Source organism: Meriones unguiculatus, chromosome 16 (genome assembly GCF_030254825.1).
Source record: "Meriones unguiculatus strain TT.TT164.6M chromosome 16, Bangor_MerUng_6.1, whole genome shotgun sequence".
NCBI classification, from domain to species: Eukaryota; Metazoa; Chordata; class Mammalia; order Rodentia; family Muridae; genus Meriones; species Meriones unguiculatus.
The window spans coordinates 49,082,566-49,109,932 of record NC_083363.1 but is presented as its reverse complement, the minus strand read 5'-3'; the positions used below and the strand labels follow the sequence as shown (position 1 = coordinate 49,109,932).

General features: G+C 35.6%; 1 protein-coding gene and 1 pseudogene across 4 annotated transcripts in view; both read left to right on the top strand.

Moving 5' to 3' along the window:
- Adgrb3 (adhesion G protein-coupled receptor B3) overlaps positions 1–27,367 on the top strand; it is a 773,277-nt gene that overhangs the window by 74,123 nt on the left and 671,787 nt on the right. The gene's annotated exons all lie outside the window — the stretch shown is intronic.
- On the top strand, positions 19,231–20,012 carry LOC110564907 (peptidyl-prolyl cis-trans isomerase FKBP3-like; annotated as a pseudogene).

Below are 27,367 nucleotides of genomic sequence, written 5' to 3'. Positions count from 1 at the left end.
TCCTGTATTTCTCCAGCCATCTCTGCTATAGTCTTTGCTTCAGAGAACTTTCTTTTATATTCTTTTACCCTTCAAATAATACTGTGAAATTAACCCAAGTAGGTCTCTATGTGTCTGTATATTTTTTGGTTTTCCACTTAGGGTAGATATTTCCTTGCCAAGTCTGTGCATTCTCATAGAATGAGGACAATGGACACTATCTTTATCTTTCAGATCCTGCATATGTAACACAAGACCTTATTTCTTTCCTCCTATCAATAGCGTGACCTGCTTGAAGCTTTCTCTCATTTAAAAGACAAAACTTACTTTATATCCTGATCCAGGCCTCACACCCTCTTCCAACTTAACCCTTTTCCTTCTCCTTACAGGGATCCCCTCATACCAACCCAACCCAGCAATCAAGTCTCATGAGGACTAAGCTCCTCCTCTTCCCCTGACCCCTGACAGGGCAGCCTAGCTAAGGGAAAGTGATTCAAAAGCAGGCAACTGAGTACAGGTCAGAGACACGCTCCACTCCACTTGCTAGAGGAGCCACATGAAGACCAAGATGCCTTTCAGATTCATATGTGTAGAGGGCCTAGGTACAGCACATGCATGCTCTTTGGTTGGTGGTTCAGTCTCTGTGAGCCCCCATAGGCCTAGGTTAGTTGACTGTTGGTCTTCTTGAGGAGTTCTTGTCCCCTTCATGTCCCTCTGTCATTGCCCAACTCTCCCACAAAACTGCCTGCCTCTCCTAATGTTTGGGTGTGGGTCTCAGCATCTTTTTTGGTCCACTGCTGAGTGGAGCCTCTCACAGGACAAGTTTCCTTTTAGTTCCAAAATCCCAGCAAAGTAGTTGTAATTTATAACCGCAAGTGGTACGGTTTCCCTGATAAGAAAATAATACTTTTTAAAATGAGGACTGAAATTTAATTGCTAAGAAAACCTTTAGACTTGAGAAAGTCTACATATATGAATTATCAAAAAATGCCTACAGTATGCCAACTCTTAATTCAAAATGGAATGAGAGTTAGGTGTGCTTTCTAAAATGACATGAAAAACTGCCTTGATTTTAAGTTTCTTCATGAATGTTTCCTTGCCAGCATCTATATTTTGCTTTTCTTTTTGTTTTATCTGGGGATTCAACTGGACCAATAAAGGTAATGTCATTATTTTTAGTCACTGCAACAGTGAGATTGACTAGTCTTCTGGGTCTGTTGTTAGAGCCTGTCTTAAAAAAATAATGTATAATTTTCTTATCATTTTTGTGGACATTTGATTCACTCTTTCATACTCATGACTTCCAAACCTATGAAACTGAAAATGCACAGTTGATCATCACATGACACAAAATCTGTTTCTTCCTCTTTCATAGGATAAGTCTAATTGCCACTAACATTTCCTGAGAGAGAGAAAAAAATGTGTCTGTGGAGCTATCTAACCAAAGTAGGTAGGACTGGGCTAGGTTCCTTTCAGTGGAAAGTATTTGTTGGAAAACCACAGTTTTAATATCACTGTGTCTTAGAAGACTCTCACTGTTCTTGAAATATTATTCTGTGGAAACAAAAGATAACTACAGTATAAATATTCTTCAAAAGTAGAAACTAAAGTTTTAAAAATAATGACTTAGGGCAAAAATATTATTAATAAATTTATTGACTTCCAAAGTGCACTAAAATTTTTATGAAGCTGGAAGTTGAACATGAGCTTAATTTATGTGTGGAACATCACTTTCCAACTTATCTAAGTTCAACACAGATAAAAACCCTCTCATAAATAAAGAGGCTGCGATTTGGGGTGACTGTGAATGAGAAGGCAAAGGGCATGGCTATATTAGCAATTTTGGTCTTGATCTACACCACAGGCATTTCAATAGATGCTATTTCAAATTCATTTAAAACCCGCTTTTTGAATTTTAATAGCTCTTTTTTTCCTAACACTAGAATGCAAATGTGAATTTGCCTCTAGCATGCTTTATTCCTCCCTTGTCAGAATCACTGGAAATCCATATTTTCCCCTAAGATTGCCCTTCACATTTTAGAAGTCAGGAGAAAAGATGTGGGAGTACAGTAATATGAAATGTAAAGGATCCTGTGCCCCCTGTCAACAGGGGACAAAGATGGTGGAGGATGTAGAATCATAGGATGGGGCACAAAAAATTAGAGATATTAGTAACAAGGAAAAGAAAACTATAAAAGAAAAATTTAGTAAGTTATCTCTTTGTATATTAAAACAATTTTTTTTAATTATTTGAATAAGATTTTTTTTTTTTTTTGGTTTGGAAATGTAATTCAGTAGGGAAAGTATCTACTATGTAATCATAAACACCTGACTTAAATCCCCAGCAACAGCATCAAAGTCTGTGTACAGTTGTGTGCATCTATAATCTCAATGCAGGGGAGGCAGATGCAGGAGGATTCTGTGAGGCTGCCGGCTAGCAAGTCTAGCCAAGTTGGTGGGCCTGAGGTTACAGTGGGAGGCAAGTCAACGCAAAGCATGAAGTCCACAGTTGTTCTACCATAAGCTATGATGTTTTGCCTCATTGCTTCCCAGATACAAGAGAGCAACCTCACCTTGAACTGAATGAATGAGCCAAAGTATATATTTCCTTCTTTCAGCTGATTGTTTAAATTATGCAGTCATTGTGATTAAAAGCTGACTAATGCAGGAATAGTCACTGTTTATCAGTTAAGAACATTAACCTCTGTGAACATAGTGTGCTGTTCTTAAATTGTAATAAAGCTCTTTGTGTTTTCAAAATCTTTTTAAATATTTCCAACTTTATTGGTGAAGAGAATATTTTTTAATACATTCATTTTTGATTGTTAGAGATTTTGATCATTTGTTATATGTACTCAGATGCCTCTTTGACATTCAAATGCTGGCAGCAAAGCCTGTTTTTAGATTGCTAAGGATGACTTGTACCCAAAAAGAGAAAGGTTTTAGTTTACAGCAGCAAATATCTTTCTTTCTTTCTTTCTTTCTTTCTTTCTTTCTTTCTTTCTTTCTTTCTTTCTTTCTTTCTTTCTTTCTTTCTTTCCATTCCTTCCTTCCTTCCTTCCTTCCTTCCTTCCTTCCTTCCTTCCTTCCTTCCTTCCTTCCTTCCTTTCTTTCATCTCAGCCTTTTGTTTCAAATCAAACTCAGGTTTATGGTCTAATTAGAGATAGCTTATGGTGTAGACAACAATAAAAAAAAAAGACACCAGTAAAACAGAGAAACTGAGAGATAAACTGGTATTTTCTACCAGTTTCCAAATTTGTTAAACAAATCCCTCTAATGTTATTTTGAATTAATAATCACAGTTTTTTTGTTTTGTCTTGTTTTTGCATTTGGCCATGTGCTCCCACGAGTCTGTGAACCTCAATACCTACAACGCCTTACTCTGCAGGGGTTTTTTGTTTGTTTGGTTGGTTGGTTTTTTGGTTTGAATTTTATTTCTGTGATTTTTATATTTTGACTTTCTAGAATTAGGATTTCTAGTTCTTGGAATATCAGACTAAAAAGGCTAGTTGTGTGGAAGGGCTAAACTGTAAAGTAAAAGGATATATTTGGAAATTGCCTTAATACTACTAGCAATTATTGTCTTGTTTATTGAAAGAGAATGGGAGGCCTGGACAGACAGTGGGAGGAGGGGGAGTGTCATAGTTTCTGTGCTCTATTAGGGAACCCCCTAGATCCTTTAGCACATTCCCTTTAGTTTTTTTCCTCCTTTATGTGGTAGCCAGTTCTTTCCGGGACTGACCACTGGAAGGCTTTCATCTACATGGTCTTGACTATGAACATTTCTACTTCTGGATTTTTATCTGACAACATATTATTTTCTGAACACTTAAACATTTGTTGTCTATACCTGAATATTTTTCTTGCTGTGCAAACTTTACTTTTATTTGATTTATCCTCATTTTTATGGAAATATTTCTGTTAACAGGTTTCTCTCCCTTTAGTTCTTTGTGATAACTTCATATCTTGCTTCTTTTCTTTGTATGTATGATTTTGTGTGTGTGTGTGTGTGTGTGTGTGTGTGTGTGTGTGCATGAGCACTTGGATGTGCAACCACACATATGCATGGGGAGGCAAGAGAAAAATGTCATCTACCAATCTACCATCCATCTTTTTTTTTTCAGTTTCTTTATTTCCTTCCCTCTCACCCTGTCTCCCTGTATTCCTGCCTCTCTGCCTCCCTCCCCGGAATCTTTTCTTTGGATGTAATATCCCAAAGATAAAATTGTGTTGTTTAGTTATTTGTAAAATCAGTTTAAAATCCAAGTTAAAAGTATCTTTTAATACTATGAGGTTTAAATTAGTGCTTCTTGTATTAGAATAACTTATCTGACAATTGCATTTGTCATTAAATATTATATGTAATAAATATTAATAAATATTTATTAATATGTAATAAATATTAAGTTTATTATAATATTTATATTATCACCATTTAACAGAATTCCATACTATATATTGATATGTCATTTATGTTTAAAGATAATATTTTTACACAGGACGAATACTGTGAAATAATTTTAACTGACTAGGGAAGGATAAGTAACACATTTTAAAAGAAGATTTTGAGTATAAAATCTAAGCTCTGTGTAGCCATACTTACAAAATATAAGTTACTAAAATAGGATTTTCTATACAACATTGATTTACTTGGTAGTTTTAGTTTAGACTTAAGAATCAAACTTTTGAAATAGTCATTTAAGTGTCAAAAAATCAAATACATTATTTTTAAATTTAGGGGATATTTTTCGGTGTAGTCTGCTAGCAACATGGACAAGCTTTTAATTGCAAGATGTCAAATCATAGAATGAACAGATACAGAACAACATGTAAAAGGTCAGACATTCATTAGGATTCAAGAGATTATGGTACAAAGAATATTTTTTTTTCATTCTGTTCAAATCACAAGGCTCTCCTGTTGGCATTTCCAAGACTTGTCACCATGTGGTGACAGTTGGATCGATCTGGGCAGGTGTGTACTCACCATTCTCCTGATTCTGAATTTGTTTTACCTCATGGCTAGTACACAAAGTAATCAGAAACACTGAGTTAACAGAAAAACATGGACCAACTGAGTATTATGTGTGGCTTACTGTTGTTGTGTTGAAAAATTATGTTGGAGTTTCTTTCAATTTTCAGGTTTGGACAATAATACTAAACGGTAGATATTTTGTAGGACTCATAGATGGCAGATTTGTTAGAGAATAAATTATATAGCTAGGTAATATTTTAGGCCTGAGTCTTTTCTGAAACAGGTATGCGAATATTTTTATGATTTAAATGTCTTCTGTTGAAAAAAAAAAAGGTGTTTAAATGAATAGGCTTTAAAAAAATCGTTTTTTTTTTTTTTCCTGAAAACTGCAGCTTTTTAATACTTGGAAAATAAGTTGTCAGGGTAAGCTTATTCATTTTCATAAAATAAGATTAATATGGTCTATGTGACATCTGTAATGTGAGGACAATCAGATGAGTTAGTGCATACCATGTGTTTTAACAAAGGACTCCATGGTGCTGGGCAGTTATCTTTATCATCATTAAAGTTTGTCATTTAATAATTGCCTTTTATTTATGACAAAGCATAAACGACCTTGAGGCTATTTATTTCATGATAAAGGGCAGTTGGTTGGAATAAAGTATAATCTGATAATAAAATAATTTGAAATGACTTTAATATAAGAAACTATTAGAATTCTATGGGTTGAAAATTGGCTCAGAGACATGAATGGATCGCTGGGGAGTATAACAATAGCTTCTACAAGCCTCCAGTTGGTAGCTGTTCTTTACCAGGCATCTGCTGTTTCTTTTTACCCTCTTTCTGTGCTTTCCCCGCTGTAGGAACTTATAAAGAAGGAAGGTACTAATGTTTAAAGACAGGTTTTCACTTTTAATTTTACTCCTCGAAATATGAGTTTTTCAGCAGGCAATGTTATATCATTTTAAATAAATGCACACCTAGGGATTTTAGGATAGTAGCTTCTATGAAGTCATGTGGTGCATGTATATCCGAGCCAAGGTTTACTTCCTGTGCAGTCTTTATCATTCTCCCTGTCATCTAAATACTACTTCCTATGAGTACAAACTACGTTTATTTGCAATACCCCATCGATATCATATTACTTAAATAGGGAAAGTTCAGGGTGATATGAGTTTCCAGGGTATATAAATAGTAAACACTAGGAAGTAACCATTTTCTGATGTAAAGTCTGTATGTCTATTATGTAGTGACTGCATTAGTCATCATTGATATAAATGCTTTCAGAAACCCTGCAGTTCATATGTTTATTTATCTGCTTCTTTTATAACACTGACTTTTGAATTAATTTCTTCATACAATATATTTGATCACATTTTCTCCTCTTCCAACATCTCCCAGATCCTCACCACCTCCTTACCCATCCAACTTCATGTTCTTACCCTCTCTTAAAAACAAACAGACAAACAAAAAACACCCTTTAAAATGAAAATCAAAACAGGTAAACAGTAAACAAATTAAACAGAAAAATGCAAATACGTAAACCAACCGTAAACAAAACACAACAAAAAGAAATGGAAAAAAAGTCACATATGCACACATACACACACACACACACACAAAGAAAACAAATAACAACAACAACAAAAAAAACCCCAAAAAACCAAAAAAAAAAAAAAAAAAAAAAGAAAAAAAAAACCTCAGAAAACCCAAACCCAAAGACACAACAACCATTGAGTTGTGTGGTTGATGTACCTAGTGACACTCCATTAGAGAAAACTGATAAGACTTTTCCAGGAAGTATTAGTTGCCCTTTTCCAGCAGTTCCGAGCAGGCTCTTGATTATGGTATAGGACGCCATGTCTGCTTTTCCCTCTCAGTGCTGGGACCTTGTCTGGACTGAACCAGTGCAGGCCTTGCTTTTGCTGCCTCTGTCTCTGTAAGTTCATACATGCATCAGTGCTGTCCAGTACACTGGGAGACAACATTTCCTTATTCAGAAGTTTTAATTTTTTAAGTTAATATTTTTAATTCTTACTTGTTCCTTTGTGTGTGCATAGACGTATGAGCACAGTATGTATGCATATGGCATATGCACATGACTTGGTGGGGCATGTTGAATTATCATTGTCTTTCTTAATTCATTGCGATGCCTTCATTAGTGAAATGAACTAGAAGATACTGAAGATCTTCCTTCCAGTTGTGCCTTGAGTAACATCACACTGCTTGTTAAAAATAATTCTTTTCAGAAATAGTTACCCCAAAGGAATTGGCAAAACCTTCAGTTGAGAACGTGCCCTTTGCTCCTCTGAATGACTACCACAATGCCCAGCACTAACAGTGACGGTTGTTTAAAGTCCCGGCATCCATCAGTCCTATTTAACTCTGTCCAGGAAGTTTCCATATGTGGGAGAAGTTTTTCAGGTGTCTGAATACAAGGAAATTAATTTAGCTCTTCTTCCAAGGAGATAGACTCTGGTTTGGGAACAATTCACTCTGGAAGCCTACAAATATAAATATTAAGGATTGTTTTTTTTTGTTTTTGTTTTTGTTTTTTTTTTGTTTTGTTTTGTTTTTTAGTACGGGATCTACTATCTTGCTCATGTCTTTATTTCCACGAAGAGAACTTGTGATAAGGCTAGGACTCTTTACTTCTCATTAGGTGCCCATCTTTCTACTTTTTGTTTCAGTTTGTATTCATTTTCACTTGAAAATTATTTTGGTGTTTACTTTTATGCACATATGTCGTCATATCTTAATACTTCACAAGGCTACCTGAGAGGATCAGCTTTTCTTATTACAGATGCACCTTGCAACACCTCCAAGTGTGACCCCCGACAAGGACAACATAATGATATATTCTGCAATTTTTTATTTACTTGAGGCAGGGTTTCTCTGTGTAGCCTGGCTGTCCTGGAGTTATTTTGGAGACCAGGCTGGCCTCAAGTTCAGAGAGATCCACCTGCCTCTTCCTTTCCCTAGTGCTGGGGTTACAGGCGTGCACCACTGCATCTGGCCTGTTCTGCAGTTTTGAATGTGTTGTGTGGGTAATTTTTATGAGAGCCCTATAACAATAGATCTATGAAAGATTCAGAGAATTTTAGTGTTTAAGATTTGCATTTTCAGTTATAGATGATAATATCTCTAATTTACATTGCAGCTAATGAAAGCATTGACCTTAAAATGGTATGTCGTAGAATGTTACATCGAAGTTAACTATAGACTATAAGTCTGTTAGATACCCTAAATTATTTTATAAGAAATCGTCCTGAATAGGTAAGATGGAAGAAATTTTACTATAGATTATTTTGTTTACATTAAAGTGGGTATTCTTGGAATGTTCTTGGTCTGAGCTAGAATTGGGAGGATCTAGTTTTTCTTTCCTTGTGGCATCAAAGAATTTGGTGTATTTCGTTGACTTGTTGAAATATCCATTGGATTAACAAAAATGTAATAATTAGCATTCATGTTTCTTTCTGACATTGAGAATTGATAAAGTCTTACCATGGTGCGGTGTGAACTTCACTGATGTGTCTCTAGAGAGAGTGTGAGACATTCCACTAGAAAGACAATTTAAACAAATGTATGACGATGGGAAAATAAATGAAAATAACTAAGTAAAATTATTTCTTTAGTGCTAGAAACAGGGGCCTGAAAGTATAAATAACATCTCAAGATTCAATATGAATTGCCCCGATACAATAAACATATATGAGGCTGAGGTCTCTGAGATGAGCTAGCCTGCAAGGTAAAGGAACTGTTTACATTAAGCATTAATTTCCACAAGTCTGGAGCTTTTTCCTTTAGAAAGGGTTAATGTTGGACAATGGTCCTCACATAATCCCAACTGTGTTCAGCCTGTCTTATGTGGTTAGCAAGTTTTAATAGCTGGAGCTGCTCAGCCTGTCGTGATTTATTAAGGAAGTGCAGTTAGAGGTGTTTTAACTAACCATGTATGTCAGTGGTCCTCAAATAACTGTTAGCCTCAGAATCAGGATGATTATTCAAAATGTTAATTTTTAACCATGCTTCAAATTTATTGAACTGGACTTTCTGCACATTATGACGCAAGAAACTGCTTTTACAGATATCAGAGGTGATGTGGGCGAGCCATTGATCAGCACAAGAAATACTGCTTTGTTTTTGTTGGTGCTGAAAAAGACAGCCTCATCTATACTTTGAAGGCACGACTGCCTCCTACTAATACATTTCCTGGTGCCTCTGTCAACTCCAGTTACGGTGATCTACTACCAACTCATTGAACAAGTCCTATGCTGTTAGGCCTTTTGTCTTTTCTCAAGTTGTTCTCGCTTGCTGAAATCCCTTCTCTCTGGACTTACTGAAGTCATACTCATTTCCCAATATCCATTTCATATCTCACCTCTTCTGGGAAATCTCTGCCAGTCCACTCAGTCAAAAATCTGCCTCTCAACCCCAGGTCCCCATAGATTCCGGGCATATTATAGCATTTATCACAGCATACCCCTGTAGAATTCTTCACCTTGCATGCAAGTGCTTATCTATCAACCTGAGTAGGGGTTGGCAAATTACAGTCTGCAGGCAGAGTTCAGCCCACTGCCTGTTTTGTAAATGATGCCTTATGGGAGCGCGGCCATGTCTATTCCATTACACATTGTTTAAGGCAGCCTTTGCACTCCAGCAGCAGTGTTAAGTAGCACTGACAGGGAGGAATGGTCCACAGAGCCGAACATATTTGCTCTGTGGTTCTTTAGTTTGGCAAACTCTAAATTAAGGGATAAGATGTTTGGTACCATGCCATTTTTTTTTTACTTAAATAAACAGTGATAGAATGAAGATAGAGTTGAAAAATTTGTTGTTATAAAAGCTTTGCTTTCCTGCCTCAGTTTGGTTTTGATGTCTTTTGCCATTGATGTTTATCCAGTGCTCAGTGACTTTTGTGGTAAAGGAAAATGCCCTATGTCACTACTGTCCAATGCAATAGCTGTTTGACCATGTGGCCACTGAAGCATTTGACACATGACAAATATATTGGATAAGTAAATTTTAATTTCATTAAATGTAATTAATAACATTGATTAAACTATGATAACTAATGGATATCATATTGGACACTGAAGGTGCAAGAAAATACTTATAAGTAATTTCCACTGGAGAGCTTGGAACAAGAGTTACAGGACAGGGATTAATTTGTTATGTAACAAAACATTTGTATATATTTCTGATGCTTTTATATTGTTATGCTTACTCCAGTTGTATCTTGAATAATGCTATTAAAATTTATGTGCTGATTTAAAAGGAACACTAAATGTACCTAGTTACCTTTCTTATTTTTATATTATTCATTACTCGAGTATATGGGGACCACAAAAGTACACTTACCGAGGATCTGTGGTATCTTTGCTGATAAATGTTCATCCGTTCACAAAAGAGTGAAACTAAAACAAAAGCACCCATGAAGTCCTATCCACTCACGTGTGAACTGGGAGGAGCTCTTGAGCGTGGGAGATCAGATGCTGTGTGGAGAACATAGAAAGAGCGTACCTGGTGGGATGCGGAGAGTGTTGGAAGATAAAATGGGTAAATAAATGGAAATACTTAAAGATGCATAGCAAAAACTCTACCTGTATTGTTAATGTTGATTGAGCAGTGAGTGCTGAAGGTGTGAAAGGAGTTTATCTGAGAGTCCTGGGGGTGTTATCACCGAGGGTGTTTCCTTGACATAATAGTGTAGTTATCATTGTTCTAACCGTGTTGGCTGAAGCTCATATAAACTTCACAGCATATATGACCAGATAAGGTAAGACTATTATGGATGAGGAAGAATATAAATTTAAGGAGCCCGTTTGTGAACTGATATGTTACTCGAAGAGATCATTCTACATTTCAGCGTTTTCCTTGGTTTCTATGTTTTTGTTTTTGTTTGTTTTACTTTGTCCTGTTTTGTTTTTATCTTTGTTTTTATTTTTCCATGATGCAGGACTTCCGCTCCCATAGCTGGGTTTTTATGGATCATGGTGGCTATTATGGATGGAGTTGTCTTCATGTTATTCTAGTCTCAGATGACTTGATGATGATGTTGAGGGAAAATTCCGATTTTTGAATGCTGATACTGTGTTTTTTTGATACTTTGCTGAATTCATGTATAAAGTCTAGTAATATTTTAGTAGATTCTTGAGGTTTTTCTATAATATCATCAGCAAGTAGGGGGATAGTTTATCATTTCCTTTTCTTATTTGTTAGAAAAAAAAATCTTATCTTCCATGTTTGTGAATTAGAAGGAGTCACTTAAACTGTCCATATCTGTGAAAGAGAGCTTATTATAGAGTGTAGGTTTGCAGAAGATGGAGAGGAATAAAAATGGCACAACGACCGGGAGACACTGTCAATGCATAATGTGTGCATGTATTAAAATAGCGCAGTGAATCCCAATGATTTATATAATGAATATGTGCTTTAAAAAGGCCTGTGGTCCTCTTTTCTGGCAGACAAAATGGAGACCTAGATAGCTTATAACAAAATGCATTAGTCATTCTGGAAATTGATTTTTGTGGTTCTTAAGCTGATAAACTTCAATGTGAGAGAGAAATAGGTCTTTTAGCACCAGTTTTTAGGACAGACCTAAATTCATATGCCTGGTATGAGCACAAAACAAACCGCCCTTGTGTAGAACACCAATCCTGTCCAGGGATTCATTTTTTATAATTGTGGGATTTTTCTTTTCCAAACTAACTGGGCTTAAAACTTACCTGAGTAACAATATTGAAGAAGCAGTTGCTCTTTGAGATTCAACCCAGAAACTGTAGCCTCTGGAAGGGACATATGACATAGCAAAGTTACAAATAAGATCAACTGATTATGCCAGTGATGCTATGGTTTCTTGTTTCAAGGCAAAAGAGGAGTGTTAGTATTTTGAATCTATTAATATATTTAAAAAACGATAATTTTTATATAGAAGCCAGCCCAAATATCAAATATAAAAGTGAAAATGAGAGAGAAAAATACAAATGCCTTTGCATTCTAAAGAATCATACTGATCTCACAGCAGATGTTTATCTCCCTGTAGAATAGTCGTATGGTGCCCACCATACACATGCATACAGGGAGGAAGGGAAGTTGCTGTTGACATTGCCTTGAAAGATGTGTAGCGCCCTCATATAACCTGTTAGCCAGAGGATAGCTGTCCTTGTCTCTTGTCCTAGAGTGCTTACTCATTTTCGATCTTCCAAATGGGTGAGAGAGACAAAGACCTAATTTATCATTTCAAATTCAATATGGTGTATGTATAATATACATGACACCAATGGAAGGAAAGCTATTCAAGCTCATATTTAGGCAAAAAAGAAAGTCATGTTTCTTTGGAAAAATACGTACATATTTACAATGAAGTGGTAGTCTCTGAGTTTGAAGAGGAGAAGATAGCTACCTTGAATGGGCTTATATTTTAAAGGAGGCGGTTAACAGTATTACATGAATTCTCCATTATCAAGTAGATATGAGCTATTCATATCTACTGTAGAAAGATATTAAAACAGAGGTGAAGGGCCCAGAGAACTTGAGTATTCCTTTAGAAAAGCTGACTATTTAAGTTGTGGTGCCCATTTCATTAACACAGTAACACAATAAAAATGTATTAAATTCTGACAGGTTTAATTACATCATCTTTTTGCAAAAGCATTTAACTTTTTCCACATACATATTGTATTTCTATTTTTTAATCATGGTATCTAAGATATTTGTTATATTCAATATCAATTTCCTTACTTCCCTCTGAAAGATTTGAACTACATCTGCTTTTGTAGTTATATAAATGTATATAGGTACAATGTATAAATGTGTATCAAGTTATATATTTCTTGTATAAACAGAGGACTCTTAAAATATGTCCTGATCTATAAATATATAACAAACGCACTCATATCACACACACACACACACACACACACACACACACACACACATCTTACCACCACTAATGGCAATGCTACTTAAAATATTAGTCTATACTGTCTTGAATGTTGACTCAATTTACCTTATTTTTCACAGATTTTCCTTTTTCCTATTAGTCTACTCATGTGTTTCAAGCAGTCATTGCTTTGAGTATTTTGGGTTGCTGTGCATTTTTCATAAATGATTTCCTTTTGTTTAGGCGATGCACTTAAATATTGCCTTTTAAAGATGAATGAAGACCGGTATGTTTTTTTCACGAGGGATAATTTGGTTTATGTTTCTTTAAGAGCATGGTGTTTATCTAAGAGATGGATAACGAAGAGAAAATGATAAAATTCTTTGAAAGAAAATACATGCTGCAAAAGTCCCAGGTGACATGTAGGTCTCTGAGTAACATGGTGGCATGTTACCCAAGCCACATATGGTGGCATTCCTGTGTTGGAACTTGTGTACGGCCAACACTGTCTTCAGATAAATGTTTGACAGTGTTAAAACATTCTGTCACATAACTGATTTTTGTGTTTCTGATTTCTTGCTCAAATAACAAACTTCTGGTCATTTGGCATCCAATATGGTTTCCTTCTGAGAAGATAAGGAAAGATTGTAAATGATAATTATATTCCATAATTAGTACTTGGATCGCCTGGTTGCAGATTTGACTTGATGACATTTTTTTTTCCTATTTCTCTGAACTTGAGAAGTTCTCCTTTCCCTGCTGTCAATCTATCCCTGTATGATAATGCGTTCAGTGAAATTGCATAGAAAGCCGGCCAGTCTTGGGTCCACAGGGCCGTCTTTAAGTTGACTTTTTATGACTTTGATCTTGTTTCCAGGGTGACAGCCTAATGGTTTTGTTAACAGAGGACATTGCACTTCACACTTGCTGTAAGATTGTAAATCCCCAAGGGAAATGTCAATAAAATCTCACTAAAACCGAAATTGCGAGTTGTATAAATAAGGAAGTCAACTGCTGTTGATTTTGAAGGTTTTACAGGAACAGACAAGAACTAAATGTCTAGTACTTGTAAATTGGATACAACTTTGTCTAGCACACTTATTTTAGGGTTCTTGAAATAAAATACATGTACAGTAGCACATATTAGGACTAAAATCATTCAGCAATTTTTTTTTTTACCCTTTCTTGTTTTTCTTTCTCCATAGTCTCTCTGTTTTAGAAATTGGAATTTGGCAGTACAGGATAGTGAATAAAGCAGTTAATCACAAGTGTATTTTTGTGAATTGTTTATAAAAACTTATTATTTTATTGGGGAATTCTTATGTTTAGACTTTCCTATCCCTTTTTGACTTTTGTCACTGTGAAAAAAATTTGGGCATCATTTGATTTATTTTTATATTAAATCTTTGGTTTACTTTGAGACTATAGAGCAAGATGTGATCTGTTTTCTTGACAGAAGAAAACTCACAAATTTCATACCAAAGGCAACATACCACTGCTACATATTACAGAATTTTTAGAAGGACCTTACTGTTTAGTAATCCAAGCTAGTACTCTCATAGATATATTTATATTCATCAAATTATGTGACTGAGTTGATGAGAGAGAGTTGTGCCATTGATCTCCTCAAAAAGCACCTCAAATATTATGAAATGATTGGGAAGTCTAAAGCATTTTTGTAACATGAACACATATATATTTAATAATGATAAACTTGAGTTGCTCTCCTAGTTTACTAGATTAGAATAAAGGGAAGATAAATCTAGAACTTGTAAGATATTAATGGATATGTTATGAGATTCAGGATTTATCCTTGATAAAATTTAGATGGCTAGAATATAAAGAAGTGACAATGACATGATCTTAGTTTTGCTTCAGAAGGAGAATTTCAACGGTAATTCAGATGATGGATTAGACAGAAGGAAAACTAGCTTGACAGAAATTAATTAAGAGGGTATTGCAGTAATACATATGCCAAAGAAATATACCAGATGGAGATGTCGTCATGCAATATTGTCACCACAAATTGAAAGGATTGATGAACAATTCGATGTCAAAGGTGGCAAAATAAAGCATGAACTTTAGGAGTATGCCATGATTTTTATGTGAGTAACATAAAGATTCCAGAGCCTTTCGGAGAACTGTTCTGAGAGTAAAGATGTCTTTTACATTCCTAGCCAGATTTAGTGGAAAAATATCAGGGTTACTAGGGAGAAATTAGAGTAGAAGATCAGGCTCTGAGAATTATTAAGAGCAACAGGTGGTGTTTCTGACTGGGAAACAGGCTGAGTCAATACTAGCACAAACATGAGAGTGGAGATGGTTGACAGAAGGTTAAGGGTAGGGGGTGTCTAGTAAAAGAAGCCAAAAGTATGAAATTAAGTAATTACGGGACTGTTGCAGGGAAGGCTGCCACGGTAGTTAAGCCTGGAATGGAAGTGTAGAGTCTAAATAATGGTATCAGACTTACAGATTTTGTAAGAAGGAAAGACTATAAAAGAAAGTTTTGATAGCAATAAGACAGTGTTATTTTTATGTTACAGCTATGAGTTTTCACTCATAATTCCAGGGTATGATCAGGGTATCAGAAAGTTTGATTAGTTAGGCTAAGGGTTGGAGAATTCCTGCTTCTTTCAGATGATAATTGGTAAAGATTATTTGTACAAACATTATACACTGACAAACCTTTATTCCATAATTTTTTTTATTATCATGATCAATTAAGCTGAGTAATTTTCTTTTTATATAAAGGTATAAATGACTCCATAAAAAGAAGAAAGAAAAAGTTATACAAAATGGCTCTGTAGTTTATCTTATTAGCCTTGTCAGTTTGGAGAGAAGGAGCGCTGAACAACAAGAACAAAAACTTGTCTTCCCCAGTATGTGCACATATTTGGTTGTAAAACCAAGTCCGGGTTTGGTCTTCTGATGCCTGGTCTGATACACTACCCATTATACCATGGGCTGAAAGCTAGAGGTCATTTCTATGCAGAGAAAAACGAATGAGCTGTGTCATGGCAGAAACGTTCTGCATCATTTGCTGCCATCTGTCTTAAAGCTCAGTCTGGACTCCCAGAAATGGAGACAGTGTGCTGCATTTGGAGTGACCATGTGGAAAGCGCAGAATTTGGTTATCTCTATATGTGGAAAATGGGATATATAAAACGTTATAAAAGAAGGAAAGGGCTCTGGGCTACGGAATTTTTCAGGACTCATTTGACAGCCTGCTCTGCAGGATTCTGAACCTATACGTTTTAGAAATGCTATATTTTATGGTATGGAGAATGGTGTTAAATATTGCTTCTTTTAGAGGTAAAAGTTATGAATTAGAAAGTGCTTGGAATTCTGCAACTTGTATTCTCACCTGAAATGTAGTACTATCTGCCTTTGGACATTTCACCCTATTCCAAAGAGGGTGAATTTCCTTATTGAATTACATCAAGGTATAAAACTGGAGACCTGTTAGGAACTCATGAAATCTTCTTGAGGTAATTCCTCATATGTTTTGGGATCTTAATGTATGTAACTAGAAAGCCTCAGATTTCTTTATTTCTTTTTGTCCTGATTCTGTACTGTGGCCTCTACAAGCATTTGGGTTTTTGATTTCTCATGTTGTTCTTCCTTTCAGCTTTGCTGTTAAATATGTTATTAAAACATTTTAAAATTTTTTTATTAAAAGTTAGAGTCAACAGTTGTATGGGGCTGGGATTAAGTGTTTGTTGATTATAAATATTGAAAAGTTCATAACATTGCCCTAAATAAAAGGAACAAAAAATAGAGAGTTGTTTCTCATCTAATTAGTTGCTGCATATAATGACTAGGAAGAAAGACCCACTCTGTCCATCTCTCTGTAATGTGCTTATCAGTTTAAAGAAACTGAAAGTCTGTGTTCTTTCCCTCAAAGTTTTTCTACTTAGTTAATATTTTATTATCTATGGAACATTGAGGCTTTACACCCTACAATTATATGCATTTCAACTGCCATGTGACGAACTACAAAACTCATTCTGAAGATGCCGTGTTTGATTTTGCTGAGGTGTTCAGGTGACAACAAGCCCTTCAGAGAGATAAAATATCATCTCAACTGAATGGCATAAAACAAAAAAAGTTCTTCCCTACCCTTTGAATTCCATTACCATCAAATACTGATTAACCTTTATTAGATTTTGAAAGGTACACAAATCCAACATTTGTTTGTCAGAGCTTAATGTATGTTTCTTCTGTTTTATTTTATTTAGATATTTTTATTGGATTATATTTGATTAGATATTTCTGACTCTTTCCTAAAAATGACATTTCAGTTGTGACTTTCACCCAAATGACATTTTATTGTCTTAACACAATAATAGAATATCAGATAGACTATATTCTAAAAAATAAAATATCGGCAAGTACATTGAAGGGGCATTTTAATTTGGTTTTTATTCCTTTGCAGTTTGATGATGTATTTGCTGATGTTGGTTAGCCACCAAAGCCACACTTCACTATGTATCCAGAGAGCGTTGCAGTGCATCTCCTGTATCTGTATTTATGTATGCAAATGACATTCTTAACCGTCAGTGAATATCCAGAAACATTTTCCAGCTACGATATATGGGAAAAAAATTAAAAATAAAACCCTAAAACCCCTGTTTTCTGAAATGGTAACGTAATGAGGGAAACGTTTCCAGACACAGAGTATCCAGAGCTTACAAAGAATCTAATCTGTTGCCCTGATAATTATACATTCATACATATAGACACATAGGTCTGTGATCACGACACATGCACACACAGTTTGCTTATATCATAGAGACAGATGAGATGTAAACAAATGTAAATATAAATATTGATAGATATTACAGTTTTCTCTTCTTTCTATATAGAATTTTTGTGACAGAGAATATCAGTTTCATTGTTTCCAAAAGGAGGAGATTGAAAAAAACAGACAGTAGGCAATTGTCTAAAGTTTCACTGTCAGCAACAAAATGTAGAGCCAAGTATGAACATGACATCTTGGCTTCAGAGTCCCTTAAACTTATCAGGAAACAGTGCTATGCACCTTACCTCTAACCAAGCAACCCAGGATTCTGGAATAAGCTCCCAATATGTATTTTAAAAAAATTATTTGTATTGTTCTCTTTTTTTGCCTAATAATAACAACAAAATGTGATTAATTTTTAAGAATTTTTTCACACATTGTATTTTGATTATATTTATCTCATACTCCTGAACTCCCAGCTCTAATTCCACCTTCCATCCTCTCCCAACTTCTTCCATGTCCTCTCTTTTTCTTCATAGCCTACTGATTCTAATTATTACTGCCCGTTTAGTTATAGGGGTGTGGGATCCAGAGGAGCATGGTTGACTACCGGGGGTGAATCCTCAAAGATGACTGTCTTTACCCCAGAAGGCATCAACTGTAACAATATACTTAAAAGAAGTTCTCACTCAACACAGAGTTTTTCAAGTGTAAACCTTTTCATTTCGTGTAGAGACTTCCCTTCCCAATGGCAAACGACCTAAGATAGATATGGCAATCTGATACAGTTAAGGAATCTATAGGATATAAAGACAAAATATAAAATTGTAAGAACATTGAGAATATTTTTTCCTTTCATGCCTAGTAATAATGGAATCATAGTTCACCAATAATATTAGTCAATGGAAGTTACTACTCTCTCTGGCTAATTTTGCTGTCCTGGTCCTCATTTTTATATAGCATCCCTGCTGAAGAGTTCTCCTTTTTGCTTTTTGGTGGTTATCTATGCCTTATATACAGATCAATGTCAGTAGCAACTGTGAAAGGAAATTAGGGAAGTGTATGTTTCCTTAGAGAACTACCTTGCTATAGCACAGAAATACTGTGCCAACTCACATTCTACCCTGAAACAGATATCTGGATCCTTTGTTTATGCTGGAGAGGATGATAGGCAGTGGGTCTGAAGCCAGAGCATGAAGACTTCAAATGTCCAGTGTGCAGCAAATCTTGGAGGAATTTGACTCGTAGAAACTATTCTGAAGTGTGTGTGTGTGTGTGTGTTTCTGATATTTGACAGTGAATTAAGCACACTGAGACAGACTAGAGCCATGGATGAATGCCTGGGGCTCTTTCTCACATGCTAAGTTTGTGAAGTGTTAGGGCCAAAGGTTTGGATTTTGTATGCTGTTGTAATCACTGTTGCTCTTACAGTTGCACTTTTCAAGAGTTAACATCCATGTTGAGCTGAGGGAAGCACAGCCAGATAATGACTTTCTCCTTGGAATATTGATTTTCCATTTAAAATACAAGGATTTTTTTTTTCATTCTCCTTCAGTTTATATCCCACTTCTGGTAGCTAGAAATCTATCATGGTGGAGTTCTTGTCTGAGATACAGGGATACAAAGATTAAGAAGATTTAGATAATTTACAGTCTAGTAGCAATGACTGGCTTAAAATTAAAATAAGTTGTAACAGGAAATAAGGCTGTGTTTTATCCATCTGTTTCCACAATTATTAAGAATGCTAGAGAGTACAAGAGAGGCTGAGGGAAGATGGCGGCAGCTGTTCCCCAGGGTGCATGGATGGTGGAGCAGTTGTGCAGCAAGCAGCTGCTCAAGAAGGACATTATCAAGTTTCTGCAGGATCACAGTTCAGATTCGTTTCTTGCAGAGCATAGATTAATGGGAAGAATTAAAAATGTAGGTAAGGCTGCTAATAAAAAGACCATTTGGTTGCTTCCTATAACCTTCCTTTTGAAAGTAAGCATTTCAAGAGTACTGAAACTGTAAGTAAAGTGTCTGAGCAAGTGAAAAACGTGAAGCTTGATGATAAGCCCAAAGAAACCAAGTCTGAAGAGACTCTTGATGAGGGTCCACCGAAATATACAAAATCTTTCCTAAGAAAGGGAGATAAAACCACCTTTCCTGAAAAGGCGATGTTGTTCACTCCTGCTGCACAGTGACACTCCCGGATGGAACCGGTTTTGATACTAGTATTCAAACAAGTTCAAAGAAAAGTGCCAAGCCATTAAAATTTAAGGCTGGAGTAGGCAAGGTTATCAGAGGATAGGATGAGGTCCTCCTGACTAAGGAGAAAAGGTTCAACTGGAGATTGAGCCAGAATGAACCTAGGGAAAGACAGGACAGCCTGATGCCAAAATTCCACCACATCCCAAGCTCATTTTTTGATGTGGAGTTAGTAGATACTGACTGAAACCAATGCTTCAGATAAGACATCGGCAAAAACAAAGACTTGATGTGACTAATTGGCACTTGTTACTATTGTAAGGGAAAAGTCAATTGATAGATTTAAGGTGTTAACACTTGTCTACTTGATCTCAATTTTTGAGAAACGCAATCCCCCTGTAAGCTCCTGAAAGTCTCAGATATTTTACTATAGCTATGTAAAGTATTAAGGAGAACTGCTTTTCCTTTTACCTCATAAACTAAAAGCTCTCAATAAAACTGTCATGGATTGTCTTGATTTGAAAAAGAATGATAGAAAATGGGGCTACTTATTTATCATGTTAGTCCCAGAATAACGACATATACTTCTCAAAACTGGATCTAGTGAATAAATTCATATATCCAGTTAAATGTATGATGAGATAAAAGTCAAAATTTTAATAGATTCTTATCCTTGAACAATTAACAATGTAGTTTCATGAAAGCCATTTCCATTTTTTAAACTCCTGGCACTATCATAAGAAGTTGATGAAGCATCACAAGAGGGAACAAAATTAATCCATTAAGAGGAGTAACATTTTATGGGTGTAAAATGTTTATTAATATCTGCAGTGTCAGAGCTAATCTCAGTGCCATAATGTCTCTTTCTTTTAGAAATTAGCATTTTAAGATGGCATCGTGACACATATGCCTCGAATGTCCAGTACAGATGACGACCCTGACAACACGAGTCAGAACAAATCAGGAATTGTGGGCACATTAATAGTGAAATTACGTGGAAGAAATTCACATGTAACTGACTGTGAAACTATGAAATAATTGTGAATTATGGAGTATTATATCATCCTTCCCACTTCATGTCTTATTTTTTTTTTTTATTATCGCCAGGCTTAGCATTCTTGTGACTTAAGCAAGAGAAAAGATGGTTATAAGTAAGTAGAAGTCAAGATGATCAGTTTCAAAAATTTTAACAGCATAGTTATAAAAAGCAGTATCTGTTAAAATCTCAGACTCCTGATTTAAAAGAAACCTTAAGATATTCATTCATGCATTAGGATACAGGCCTTACAGTAATTAGGTTTTATTCTCGAGCTATTCTCCACATTGAACGTATTATTTTAAAATCTGTAAGAACACGTTTATTGCTACTTTTGTCACTATAGCAAAGAACTAGAATCAACTTCATTGTTCATCAGCAGATGAAAGAATAATGAAAATTTAGTATGATCATGTCATATATATATTACTATGAATATATGTAAGTAATATACTACTCTGCTCAAAGAAAATGAAAATTAAAGTTTGCAGGAAAATTGATAAATTTAGAATGTATACTACGAAGCAAGGTCACACAAACAGCCTGTTTTTTCTCATATGTCAAATATATCCTATAATATATATATATACACACATATACAAACAAATCTGCACATGGGTGAAGTATAACAGAAAGAGAACAAGCAGAATAAATATAACAGGATGGAAAAGGATGGAATGCAGCTAAAAGACTTAAGTTTACATATGTAAAGCTAAATTTTTTTCTAGATCTAATTATGTCATGTTTTTTTTTTCTTCTTTTAGTTTGTATAGTGGAAAGTGCGCAAAATATATTTGATACTAAAAATGCAAAATTTAATTTGAAACTTGACAGCTTCTGTTTTAAATGATGATTCTAATTGTATCAAGGTTTATTGAATTAGGTATGGCCTGATTTTGGCATGTGATGTTTTTATTTATTTCCAAGTTTTAAAAATAAAGTAACTGATTAGGACATAAGAACACAATCGAAAGTCAAGAAAGGGACTTACGTCTGTCATCTCAGCCCTGAGGAATGAGGCAGGAGGATTGAAAATTTGAGGCTTAGAGAACACACACACACACACACACACACACACACACACACACAGAAAGAGAGAGAGAGAGAGGTAGACAAATAGACAATACATACATATATGCACATATATCCAATTACAGTATATTTTAATATTTCCTTAAAAAATGTCTTTTGTACATCTCTATTGCTTCTGCTAACAGTCTTAGAAGGAAACACGCTGAGGAAATTGCATCAGATTAAATTGGAATGTTTCATTGAGATTATTGGTCTCACCTTAGAATTTTTCATTTAATAGGACCAGATTAGTAGCATCTTTTCTTTTACTTTTTTTGTTCCCCTGTGCTTCCAGGGCATGGTGGTGATGTTGGTCTCCAGAGCCTGCTTGAGACCTACTGCTACAGTTCTTCCTTATGATGGTTCTGTAGAAAAGTTTTAGTCAACAAGCGACTTCTTCAAGGAAGAAGTTAATATCAAAAGTTAGGACATAAATACACAAACTAAAATGGAGCCGCATTCATACAAATATTTTTAAAAATCAACTGGAAAATGTGGGAAAATTCATGGGCCATGGGAATTAAGGGATTTTTTGGTGCACTGTAAAAGAGGAATGTAGGACAGGGGTGTAAAGGAGATAAAGAGGAGGGTAGCCCTTTAAGTCCCTTAGTTGAGAATCTGAGCATTTCATTTTCAAGAATTCCTTTCTTGCTGGAAAGTGCAGACTTAAGCATTCTCTTTTGTGAGGTTTCTCTTCTTAGGCATACATAAGGATTCACACTTGAGAATTAAGCTCTTGCCCTTTTATCTTGGATGGCATTCATGTAGATAGAAGTACATATTTTTGCCAAAAGTGAAACTTCCTTGTGTTTTCCTAACACCATTTCAATATTTTAGAAATATCAGAGTCAAAGTTATCAGGCCAGAAGGTGAAGGAGCAGAGTGAAATTCTGTGCAGTTATATATCTTCCTATGATTTGATTCAACCGCAGAGCTTAGTTAGCATGGTAGACTACAAAAGAAACATCAGATCTCTTTTATTTCTTCATTGGAATTAATGGTTACAATTAGTATTTGAAGTAATGGTTTCACTGTGACCTTTGCAAGCACTGCCTGTCACTTTGAGCTTCTCCCAAGCAGAGCTCAGCTGGCATCACATGTATTCCCTTAGCTCTATGTAATCCCTAAATTCACCTGCTTCACTCTAATTGTCCATTTTACTTACATGACTTATACATGAAAAACAAAACAAACTTTAAATCTAGGGTCTACAAATAATAGGGAAGCCTGTAATTTTTATCTATGTCAATCTGGCCAGCTACTTAACTATTTAGATTTTTACCCTGTGTGATTCCAATTCAGAAGAAAACAGATTCCATAAGGACACCAAGAAATTTCTTGAACACTGCAAGATGGGTTTAAAAGGAGTAGGGGAAGGGGTAGGAGTAGGTTTCTGACAAGCCAGGAACAAATGGAGATGGTAATAGGTTTAATACACAGAGCAAGGCATTATGAAGACAATGCTGAGCTGTTGGAGTAACAGAACACTTGAAAAATTGGTAGGCTAAAGCTTGAATTTTTTTTAAGGAAATAGCATGAGGAGAGAAATATACATCTTATTCAAATAAAGAGTTTAAGTCTTCTTAAGAAGTCAGAGGTCAGTATTTGAGGTTACTTGAAAGAGCTGGGCTTCGGGTAGGAAGCACAGAATTGAGTACAGGAGGCTAAGTGATAACTATGGACATCCCACAGAGCCAGACCATGCTGTGCAAATGGCCCACGCTAACTAACACAGAGGTTCACAGAAAATTTTGAACTTGTGGAAATTATGCCACCGACAGTGTTATTTCTAATTTGAAATCCTCAGGTTCTCATTACAAGTAAACAAAAATATTTGGTTTCTCTATCTTCATCTAGTTCAAATTAAGTCATTTGCCATTTTATCTCCAACCTATTAGTCCTCATTACATTTGCTAGAAATTCATCTCATTTTGCATGTTACACAGTCTTCACTTTCTCTCCTAGAGTGCTCCGTTTGCCACTCTGCCAACCCCTCTTTATCTAAGTAGAGTTTCTGGTTATAGGCTCATAACTATGCCTGCAGCCCTCATCATACAAATGTACATTTGCTTCCTAATTTTCTCTTTGTATCTCGCTAGCTCTAAGAATCAACAAAAACTTACTAGCATGGTAAATATATAAAATAAGATTTAAAATATTACTTGAGTAAATGAATAAGCAGATTCTTATATAAAGTTTAAATAAAATATTTATATTTGTAATTATATTTATATACAGATAAATAAATCTAAGAAAAACTTGATATAAAAATAAGTTTTCCCAGTTTCTAAAGGAATTATTAGCATCTCAAACAGGCAATATATTGAACTTTTCTATGATTTAGAATAAAGTGAAAACTTAGTGGACTCTGAGAGGAATCAAATTTAATTAAAATACAGATGGAATTAGGAAATATCTTATTAAAATTAGAAATAAAGACATACTAATTTATTGAGAAATATTTGTAAATTATCAAGAGCTTATGCCTTTCCTATAGTAAATGAATTTGTAACTGTAAATTTGTCTAAATAAATTAATTACAGATTTTGAAACATTTTAATATGCTTACTATTTGGATTATACAGATTCATGAGAAAAAGCACATGATCTGGGTCATGTAAGGGTTGTCCTGTTACCATTCCTACCATGAACTCACTGTGTGCAATTGCCTATAAGTATTCATTTAAGCACTGTGACACCTGAGATTTTCCCCACATACGTTGGTATATCGACTGGTATTATTGTTTAACCTACCATATTGTTGAGACTTCATGAATTCACCTTCCTGGGATGTCTAAAAGATATTGCCTTCCCACAGATATCCTTGGGCTCTTGTAATATTTCCTCCCTCTTGGCTGAAACTCCCTGAGCCTCCTCTGTTGGGGATGTATTATGGATACGTTTACTGTAACTGGGTGACAAACGATAAGGAACTCTCTGCTTTTGACTAGTTATAGCTTTCTGTAATTGTGTCTTTCCATTTGGAAAAGAAGCATCTTTGACAACTACTTTTACATAAGGGAGTGTTTACAGATGAGTGTTTAGAAATATTCTTGTCCTTTTTATTAGAAGAAAAGGAAGTCAGAAAATAATTATTCAAATTTATAATGTAAACAATAGTGAATAACTCCACAATATGGATGTTATCTGTCAGTGCTGATAAGAATGGATTTCAGGTTTTAACATAAGATTCAGAATGACCCTTTAGGAGGATGAGTGAACTATGACCTTAAAACAAAGGGAGAGAGTCTGCTGTTTTGGCATATGGCAACGGCCAATACATACATCACAAATGTTAGGGAGGATCTGAGGAAATGCAGGAAGGAATGAGTAAGGAAGGGAATGTTAGCTGATGCTGCCTGAGGAGTCAGGAGACAGCTAGCACTCAATTACGCAGGACTCTGACCGTTTCTGGTGTGGAACGGGGAACGATTAGAACGTTTTGTGTAATGGCATGACATTGCACGTTGTATTTGCTACTATGTCCAAATACCTCTCAAGAAGCAACTCATAATTAGAAGGTACAGTTCATGATAGGTTGGGCATGATGTCAAGACGAGGCAGTCTTCACAGTGCTCCTGCAGTCTACAAGCAGGGAAGAGACAGCAAGTGTGTCTGGGCTATACAGTATCTGAGGATCACCTCCAGTGACCAGCAAAGCTCTGGAGACCCGAGTCATTTCATGTGCAGACCGTGGCACCTATTTTACATCTTTGACTCACAACCACTGTGAGATGAGAGTAGAAATAGGGATATCAGTTAGGAGACAATTTCTGTAACAAATAAAACTGCAGAGGCATGAATGAAGTAATAACTGGTGAGAGGTAGGAGGCAGTTGAGATGGAGAGAAATTCTTAGAGTCAGGCTATATTTGGGGAGAAGAGTCACTGAATTTCATGAATGATTAAGTAAAATATATAAATTATGAGTTATCAAGAAAGATGTGCTCCTCTGGAGGCAGAAGCAGTTGTGTTTGAGGCTAGTGTGGTCAATGGGCAAGTTCCAGGATAGCCAGAATTGTCTCACAAAGAAACCCTGTCTTGAACCACTCCAAACAAACAAACACACACACACACACACATACACACACACACACACACACACACAGATGTGTTTGTCATTGTCCTAAGAACCTGAAAAATTAAGTTTTTTATTAAGTTGAACAAAGAATAAACAACTTCACTGTAAGATTTCTAGTTTCATATGTACTATAATATGTATATAGTTCAAATAGAGTACATATAGCAATTTGGAATTTAGATGCGACATTCTAGTCCTATGGAAGTATATGGAAGTAGTTAGTAGCTACTTAAATTTATGAAACCTTAGGATCTTATCAAGAGAATGATTGTAAATAAAAAGAGACCAAATTTGCAGGATGAGTCGGCACATGCCTTTAATCCCAGCACTCAGAGAGACAGAGGAAAATGGATTGCTGCAAGTTTGAAGCCAGCCTGCTCTGTAAAGTGAGTCTAGGACAGCCAAGGCTACACAGAGAAACCCTGTCTCAAATAAGGAACATCAACAGAAAGAGAGAGAGAGAGAAAGAGAGGGGCGAAGGAAAAGAAAAAAAAGCGATACTAAATTATTTAGGGCCTCAGACTTTCTAACATAAAACAAAGGATGGGGGCTGGCTCAGTTGCTAGATGTTTGCAATGCAAAGGCAGACCTGTTGGAATCCTCAGAGGCACCATAGAAGCTAGTGTAGTAAAGTAGTTTATGTGTTCCTAGCAGTCCAAAATGGAACTGAGAAGGAGGGACAGAGAGAAAAGTCCTGGAAGCAACCCTGCAGCTGGCCTAGTATATCCATCATCAAATGAATGAATGAATGAATAAAACAAGATTCAAGGTAATGATCAACATTGGATATTGTCCTCTGTCCTTCACATATTGGGCTCTCACACCTGCTTTATTAACAAATTATCACACATCCAAGCTCGTGTTCAACTCTGAAGGAAGACATGAAGAGAGGAGAGTAAGTTAACTGACATAGGCATGTCTGATATGTAAAACTCATGAACATGGTGGGGTCCCTCATGCCAAGTATAGGATAGGGAACCTGCAAAGCGAACAGACACTTACAATACTACCGTTGGTTCAGGAAAATGAGGGCAGATTCATGATTTCTAGGTCATAAACATAATGTTTACTGGCAAACTTGCTAAGAATGCCTGTGGGGTAGTTTTAGGGAGCAGAAGTCTGAGTGACCCCAATGAATAAGAATTAAGGTTAAATAAGACAAAATGAATTAGGAGGGACGAACACAGTTCTTTCTAGAAACTTTGTAGGAAAAAAAAAAGAGACAAATGAATTGGGTACTGACAAGATATACTAGGCCAAGTTAAATATTTTTGAGATAGGCTTGAATAGCCCTGGCTGAACTCAAATTCACAATGCAGCCAATGATGGCCTTGGACTATTGCTTCTCCTGTTGCTATGTATGTAATGTTTGGCTTAAAGGCTTGGGCCACCATGCCTGCGTCATTTTACAGAAA